The 7,527-nt window shown below is 51.5% G+C and overlaps 1 long non-coding RNA gene across 1 annotated transcript; it reads right to left on the bottom strand.

The window, feature by feature from the left end:
• Positions 1 to 1,975: 1,975 nt before the first annotated feature.
• LOC128822763 (uncharacterized) lies at positions 1,976 to 2,387 on the bottom strand. The gene is made up of 3 exons (XR_008441588.1): positions 2,274 to 2,387; positions 2,156 to 2,197; positions 1,976 to 2,050 (listed from the first exon to the last, which is right to left on the bottom strand). It is a non-coding gene; the product is annotated as an uncharacterized LOC128822763 (long non-coding RNA).
• Between the last annotated feature and the right edge of the window lie 5,140 nt (positions 2,388 to 7,527).

Genomic DNA, 7,527 nt, shown 5'->3' with positions numbered 1-7,527 from the left:
CAAGGTTAGAACCGGTCAACACACACTCACAGCTGCAGACACAAGCTCTCACAGACAGACACGGACAATCACGCTCTCTCACGCGCTCTTCCGCTTACACGCTGACCACGACCCTTACTTGAAACGCTACATTGACGCTTCGACGCGTCTTCTGACCGCGGCTCTTCGATGTCCGGCGGTAGATTCCGGGATAACGTGTAGGGACCCGGGGACCTGCGAGACGACAGAGACGACGGGAGACGAGTGACTATCTGACGGCTAGCAGCTATTCCCGCTCCGGGTCCATAAATTTTGTACCCAAAACCCCCATAGAAGACAGATGAACTATAAAGTTTTATAACTGCTCTACCTAACCGTGACTACGCGCCTGGGCAGGGCAGCTCCGATCGTAAGTGGCACGACAGAGGCATGTACAACATAAGCCAAGGTAGGTACATACAATATATGCACAATATAAGCCAACGTAGGTACATACAGTATAAGTCCATACAATATAAACCGACATAGGTACATACGACATAAGTACATCCAATATAAGCACATACAGTATAAGCCAACATAGGTAGGTACAACCTAAGCACGTACAATATATGCCGACATAGATACAATATAAGCGAGGACTTGACGTAACTCTCCGGAAGATCAATTGTTGAGCCCTATACCCTTTGAGAAGGCGCAAGCTACGGAACTACTGCGGTCAGGCGATGAGGGTCTAATATGCTCCCTCTAGAAGTCCAAGAGAATAGCACGGGAAGAGAAGGCGCTACCGAAGGTGAGAAGGAAGATGGATGAGAACGTCTCCTGTACTTCTTCCCGTCTCAAAAAGTAAAAATGTAATGATGCCGGAATAAGCGATATCCAGGAAGGTACACGAGTAAAATATGGCCGATACGGCAGAGAACAATGCCGATAAAGCCTCAAGATGTAACAAAGGCCTATGACGCAGAAATCAATGGACACGGACGACATAACACAGACACGGACGACATAACACAGACACGGACGACATAACACAGACACGGACGACATAACACAGACACGAGTGGAAACTGCCTGGCAGTTCCACCTTATGGACCCAAGATTGCTAGTCCAAGATAAGTCATAGGCCGATGATGCCAAAGGAAAGAAAGCCCTAGGGCAATAGCATGTGATGATGAAATTTAACTCCTTTCAAGATGTTAGTGCCAAAGGACTTAAGAGGAAGCCTAAGAAGCTCAGTAGGCCTAGACAAGAAAGCGATGACTACGGCGTGACCGCGGCTAGAGCTCCGGACGTGAAGGCGGGCTCCTCGGGTGAAAAGATCCACGACGACGTCGAGAGTCGAAGAAGGCCGCCGACGCGAACCTCGCGAGGACGCGAAGACGGATCGGAACTGCCCTGCCCGGCGAAGACTCTGGTGAGGCTGAGGAGAAACCCTCTCCCTCTGCTTCCGAGGGGCCCGGCCCACTATGGGCCTCTCCTCTAAGCTAACATCTAATTGTCTCCTGTGATAGTAAAGGTTTTTCCCCTTCTCCCACCTACTGGCCCCGACACTTAGCTTTGGCAAGACGACCGGACAACATCCATCGTCAGCCGGACGTGGACGGCGACGCGTTCTCTACGTCCGCTTCGGTGCTGCCGTTTCCAAACTTCAGCTATGCGCCTCCTCACGGTACCTAAGACAAAACAGAAAATGCAACTGGCGCCCTGCAAAAGAGGAATCCCCGGAACTCTGACGCACCGCTGCCCCGGCTCACCTGAAATCTTGATGCGACTCAACAGGCTGCCGGGAGGATACCTACAAAAGGAAAAGGTACAGGCTTAGCGTGCTGCCGCATAACGGTCACCTATGAGTCACCCAGCCTAAATGCCGACTCACCCGCTTGACTCTGTTCCTTCACACGCCTAGGGCGGCAATGACACCTGCAAAGAAACAAAGCAAAAAAAACCACACTGAGATACCGAGAAAAGACCACCACCCTGACCCGACGAGTACGCCCACCTACACCTTAAGCTTGCACCCACCTGGCCTCAGACATCTGGGATCAGAGACATCTCGCAAGAGGACTGCCTAAAATAAAAAAAATAAAAATAAAAATAAAAAAAAAGGGGATGCTTAGACTTTCACCAGAAACTGAGACCTGTGCGAGAACAAGTGCTTCTGTCCACTGTTCACCTGGCACACTTGGCCTTGACTGCAGCTATCTGCCTGGACTTCCTAATAATAGACAAAGAACAGTGCTGTAACATAGTCACCATTTATGCTTCCCCTGCAAATACAAACAGCAACTGACCTTCTCGGGGAAAACCCCCTGACCCGGGAGGGGCGCTCTGCCACAGATCTTAAATGTCTGCATCTGAAAGAAAGTTAGGAGAAAATTCAAACAACTGTAGGATAACTTAACAGGTCCAAGCATCCTGTGTGAATCTAGGAATACCATCTAGAATACAACTACATCCCCCATTCCAAATTGCAGGTCTCCAGGACTTGTGCAATTACACCAGGCTATGCAGCAGGGCAGAGCAGCTCCGGGACAAATATGTGCAGACACCCGTGACACAGGACAGGACACGACAAACGAGGGGACGCCACGAGGAGAAAAATCTCTTGGTGAGAAAAATGCCCGCGAGGACAGAGAGATTGCGGAACGAGATGACCTAGGCGAGACGGCCGGCTCGGAGCCGATGAGGCTCAAAGAACCCTGCAGGAAGAAGATGCTAAGAAAACAATGTCTTCCGAGAACCGCACAAGGGGATGCCTGAAAAGCCTACGGTAAGAATGAGCTACCTAGCTTGGCGTTCTCACGAGTCCTAAGCCGCTATAATGGATCGTTGGGGTGCGCGGCTGTCGCTACAGCTCGGAACGAGACCTTAAAAGACATCCGACTGGATGCTTCTAAAGACAGATACGACTGCGATGCCTGTCGGGACTCCCGAGTCAAAAGGCCTGTGGCGTTGGTGCCGGGCCGAGGAACGCAAAGATCACAGATGCCAAGATGACCCTCAGACAGCTAAGGTAAAAAAAGACAAGTGACGTGACAGACCCAAACAACACAGAATGCACGAGAGACAAGTGACACGACACACGCCGGAACTGCTCTGCCCTGCGCGCCTCAGCGCTGAGATCAAAAGAGACGCTTTCCCTTTAGGTGGCCTAAGGAGACGCTTCTTAGACATCCCCATCTCCAAAGCAGACTCCAAAATCCCTTCCAGGCAGTCCCAAGCCAGCACCCCGCTTCCCTCCCCTCAGTGGGTCATAGCCCTGGACTTATCTTGCACATTTCTGGGCGTGCAAATCCCTGTCGAGTGCAAAAGAAGGCCACCTCCCCGTCTGGGAAGTTCCAGCTGTCACCAGGCTCTTATCTCGTCATCTGCCAAGACAAAGAAAAGGAAACATCAGTGCGCAATCTTAACGGCACATGGGCCAAAACCTGACAATTCTGCTACTCACCTTCTCCTAAGAGGGCCCTGGCGCTCGGGTCGCACGCTTCGGCCGTGCTCCGAGGCCGACGCTGCCGTCACGAGGTACGCCTAGGTTAAATGGAGACAAGGTGACTGGGCACGGCTGAAACTGGAGCGGACCCCCGCTCCTCCTCCCTACCTCCCCGACTCACCGCAGCTCCTCGGCCGTTCCCGCGAGCTACCCAGACGGGACCTTGAAATACAAGATGTGTGGGCTTCATCACGGGGTCCCGTCATACTTCCGGAGGGCTCACGAGTGCAGGAAACCCGGTCCGTCCGCCACCTGATGACAGGGGCTCAGCGTACGCCGAGTGGATGGTCTAAAGCACACAAATGAGAACGGATGGTTAGAGGTGCACCAGAAATTGAGACCTGTGCGAGAACAACCGCTTCTGTCCGCTGCTCACTGACCTTGCACGCTTGACCTTGTCTGCTGCTATCTGCCTTGACTTCCTAAAAATAAAGACAAAGAAGAGTGCTGTCACATAGTCACCATTTATGCTTCTCCTGCAAACACAAACAGTGACCGACCTTCTCAGGGAAAACCCCTTGACCTGGGATTGGGGGCTCTGCTACGGATTTAATCCATCTGCATCTGAAAGAAAGGTAGGAGTAATGTCAAATGGCTGCAGGATAACTTAACAGCACCAAACATGTCAATCTACAAATACAATCTAGAGCCCAACTACACCCTGCATCAGAAATTTCAACTCCTGGGACTTGTCCTGTTACAGGCTATGCAGCAGGGCAGAGCAGGTCCGGGACAAATACGTGCAGACACCCGTGACACGGGACGGAACGTGACGAACGAGGGGACGCGACAGGGAGAGAGAGATCTCGGCGAGAAGAATGCCGGCGAGCGCCGGGAGAATGCGGAAGGAGATGACCTAGAGACCCGAGACAGACGGCTCGGAGCCGATGAGGCTCAGGGAACCCTGCAGGAACAAGATGCTAACGGAATGATTTCTTAAGAGAACCGCAGAGATGAATGTCCAACAATCTTACGGTCCGAAGGCTCTAGCTAACTTCGCATTCTTATCGGTCCTAATCGGCTATAATGGATCATTGCGGTGTGTGGCTGTCGACACAGCTCAGAGCAAGACCTTAAAAGACATCTGACTGGATGCTTCTAAAGAGAGATGCGATTCCAATGTCTGTCAGGGCTCCCGAGACAAAAGTCCTAAGGCGCTGGTGCCAGGCCAAGGAATGCAAAGATCACAGATGCCAAGAATGAGGCCAGGGTGACCCATATGCTCCTCAAAGGGCTAAGGTAAAAAAGATATAGGACATGAGGGACCCAAACAACACAGAATGCACGAGAGACAAGTGACACGACACACACGGGAACTGCTCTGCCCAGCGCACCTCAGCACTGCGATCAAAAGAGACGCTTTCCCTTTAGGTGGGTTAAGGGAACATTTCTTGGACATCTCCATCGCTAAAACGGAGACAAAAACCCCTCCCGGGGAGTCCCAACCCAGCACCCCGCTTCCATCCCCCCTGTAGCCCACGACTTATCTCGCACGCATCTGGGGATGCAAATCCCTGTCGGGTGCAAAAGAAGGCCGCCTCCCTGTCTGGGAAGTTCCAGCTGTCACCAGGCTGTTGGCTCTTAGTCTGCCAAGAGAAAGAAAACCAAACATCAGTGCACAATCTTAACAGCACATTGGCCAAAACCTGACAATTCTGCTACTCGCCTTCTCCTAAGAAGCGCCGGTGCTCAGGCCGCACTCTTCGGCCACGCTCGGAGGCCGACGCCATTGTCGCAAGGTACGCCTAGGTTAAGTGGAGACAAGGTGACTGGGCATTCCTGAAACTTGAGTGGACCCTCGTTCCTCCTCCCTACCTCCCCGACTCACGGCGACTCCTTGGCCATTCCCGTGGGCTACCCAGAGGGGACCTTGAAATACAAAATTTGAAGGCTTCATCACAGGGCCCTGTCCTACTTCCAGAGGGCTCAAAAGCGCAGGAAACCCGGTCCATCGGCCAGTTGGTGACGGCGCTTGGCATACTCCGGGTGGATTCCCTAAAGCACACAAATGAGAATGGATGCTTAGAGTTGCACCAAAAATTGTGACGCGAGCAAGAACAACCGCTTCTGTCCGCTGCTCACCTGGCACGCTTGACCTTGTCTGCTGCTATCTGCCTTGACTTCCTAAAACTAAAGACAAAGAAGAGTGCTGTCACATAGTCACCATTTATGCTTCCCCTGCAAACACAAATAGTGACTCACCTGCTCATGAGAACCCCCTTGACCTGGGATTGGGGGACTCTGCCACAGATTTAATCCATCTGCATCTGAAAGACAGTTACAACTAATGTCATAGGGCTACAGGATAACTTTACAGCACCGATCGTGTGATGTCAATCTACAAATACAATCTGGAGCCCAACTACACCCTGCATTACAAATTTCAAGTCCCCCGAACTTGTCCTATTACAGGCTATGCAGCAGGGTAGAGCAGGTCCAGGACAAAGATGTGCAGACACCCGTGACATAGGACAGGACATGACAAATGAGGGGACACAACAGGGAGAGAGAGAGCTCTCTGAGAGAAGAATGCCTGCGAGGACTGAGAGATTGCAGAACGAGATGACCTAGGTGAGTTTGACGGCAAGCCAATGTGGCTCAGAGAACCCCGGAGGAACAAGATGCTAACATAATTATTTCCTCGGAGAACCGTAAAGATGAATGCCCAAGAATCTTATGTAATGAAGGCTCCAGCTAGGTTGGCATTCTCACAAGTCCTAATCCGCTATAACGGATCATTGCGGTGCGCAGCTGTCAACACCGCTCAGAACGAGACCTTAAAAAGACATCTGACTGGATGCTTCTATAGAAAGATGCAATTCAGATGCCTGTCTGACCTCCAGAATCAAGAGTCCTATTGCGCTGGTGCCCATCCAAGGAATGCAGAGAGCGCAGATGACAAGAACGAGGCCAAGGTAGGCCCCTCAAAGGGCTAAGGTAAAAGCCATATGACATGATATACCCAAACACACAGAATGCACAATAGACACATGACACAACACACACCAGGACTGCTCTGCCCTGAGCACCTCAGCACTGTGATCAAAAGACACACTTTCCCTTTAGGTGGCCTAAGGGGACACTTCTTGGACATCCCCGCCACCAAAGCTGATTCAAAAAGCCCTCCCAGCGCCTCGCTTTCATCCCCTCTATGGTTCATAGCCCTTGACTTATCTCTCAGACGTCCGGAGATGAGAATCCACGTCGGGTGCGAAGGAAGGCCGCCTCGCCCGCTGGGAATTTCCTGCAATCTCCAGGCTGTGGTCCCTTGCTCAGCTACAATTGAGAACACCAAACAGCACTGCATGATCTTAGCTGCAAAATAGACAAAACCCAGCAATTCTGCTGCTCGCCACTCTCCTAAGAATGCCCAGGTGCTCGGGCCACATGCTTCGGCCGTGCCGGGAGGCTGATGCTGTCATCACAGGGCACGCCTAGGTTAAGAAGAGACAAAGTGAAGTGGCATTGCTGAAACCTAAGTGGACCCTGGCTCCTCCTCCCGATCTCCCTGACTCACCGCAACTCCTCAGCCATTGCCAAAGGCTACCCGGATGCCACCTTGAAATACAAGATTTCAAGGCTTCATCACAGAGTCCTGAAATATTTCCAGACGGCTCACAAGCACAGGAAACCCGGTCCATCAGCCAGTTGGTGATGGGGTTTCGGCATACTCCGAGTGGATTGCCTAAAACGCACAAATGAGAATGGAGGCTTAGAGTTGCACCAGAAATTGAGATCTGAGTGAGAACAACTGCTTCTGCAACCAGTCACTGCTCACCTTGATTGCTGACATCCAGATTTAATTCCTAAAAATAAAGACAGAAATCAGTGCTGTAGCACAGAGTCACCATTTACACTTCCACTGCAGAGACAAATGGTGACTGACCCGCCTGGGGAACCCCCTCTCCAGGGATGGGCTGCTCTGCCACGGATTTAATCTGCCCGCATCTGAAAGAAAGGACAAAAGTCAAATGGCTGCAGGATAACTTAACAGCTCCAGACACCTTATGTTAATCTAGGAATACCATCTAGAGTCCAACTATACCCTGCATTAC

The sequence above is a fragment of the Vidua macroura genome, assembly GCF_024509145.1.
Source record: "Vidua macroura isolate BioBank_ID:100142 chromosome W unlocalized genomic scaffold, ASM2450914v1 whyW_random_scaffold_68, whole genome shotgun sequence".
In the NCBI taxonomy this organism is placed as follows: Eukaryota; Metazoa; Chordata; class Aves; order Passeriformes; family Viduidae; genus Vidua; species Vidua macroura.
This window is presented reverse-complemented; position numbering and strand designations above follow the sequence as displayed.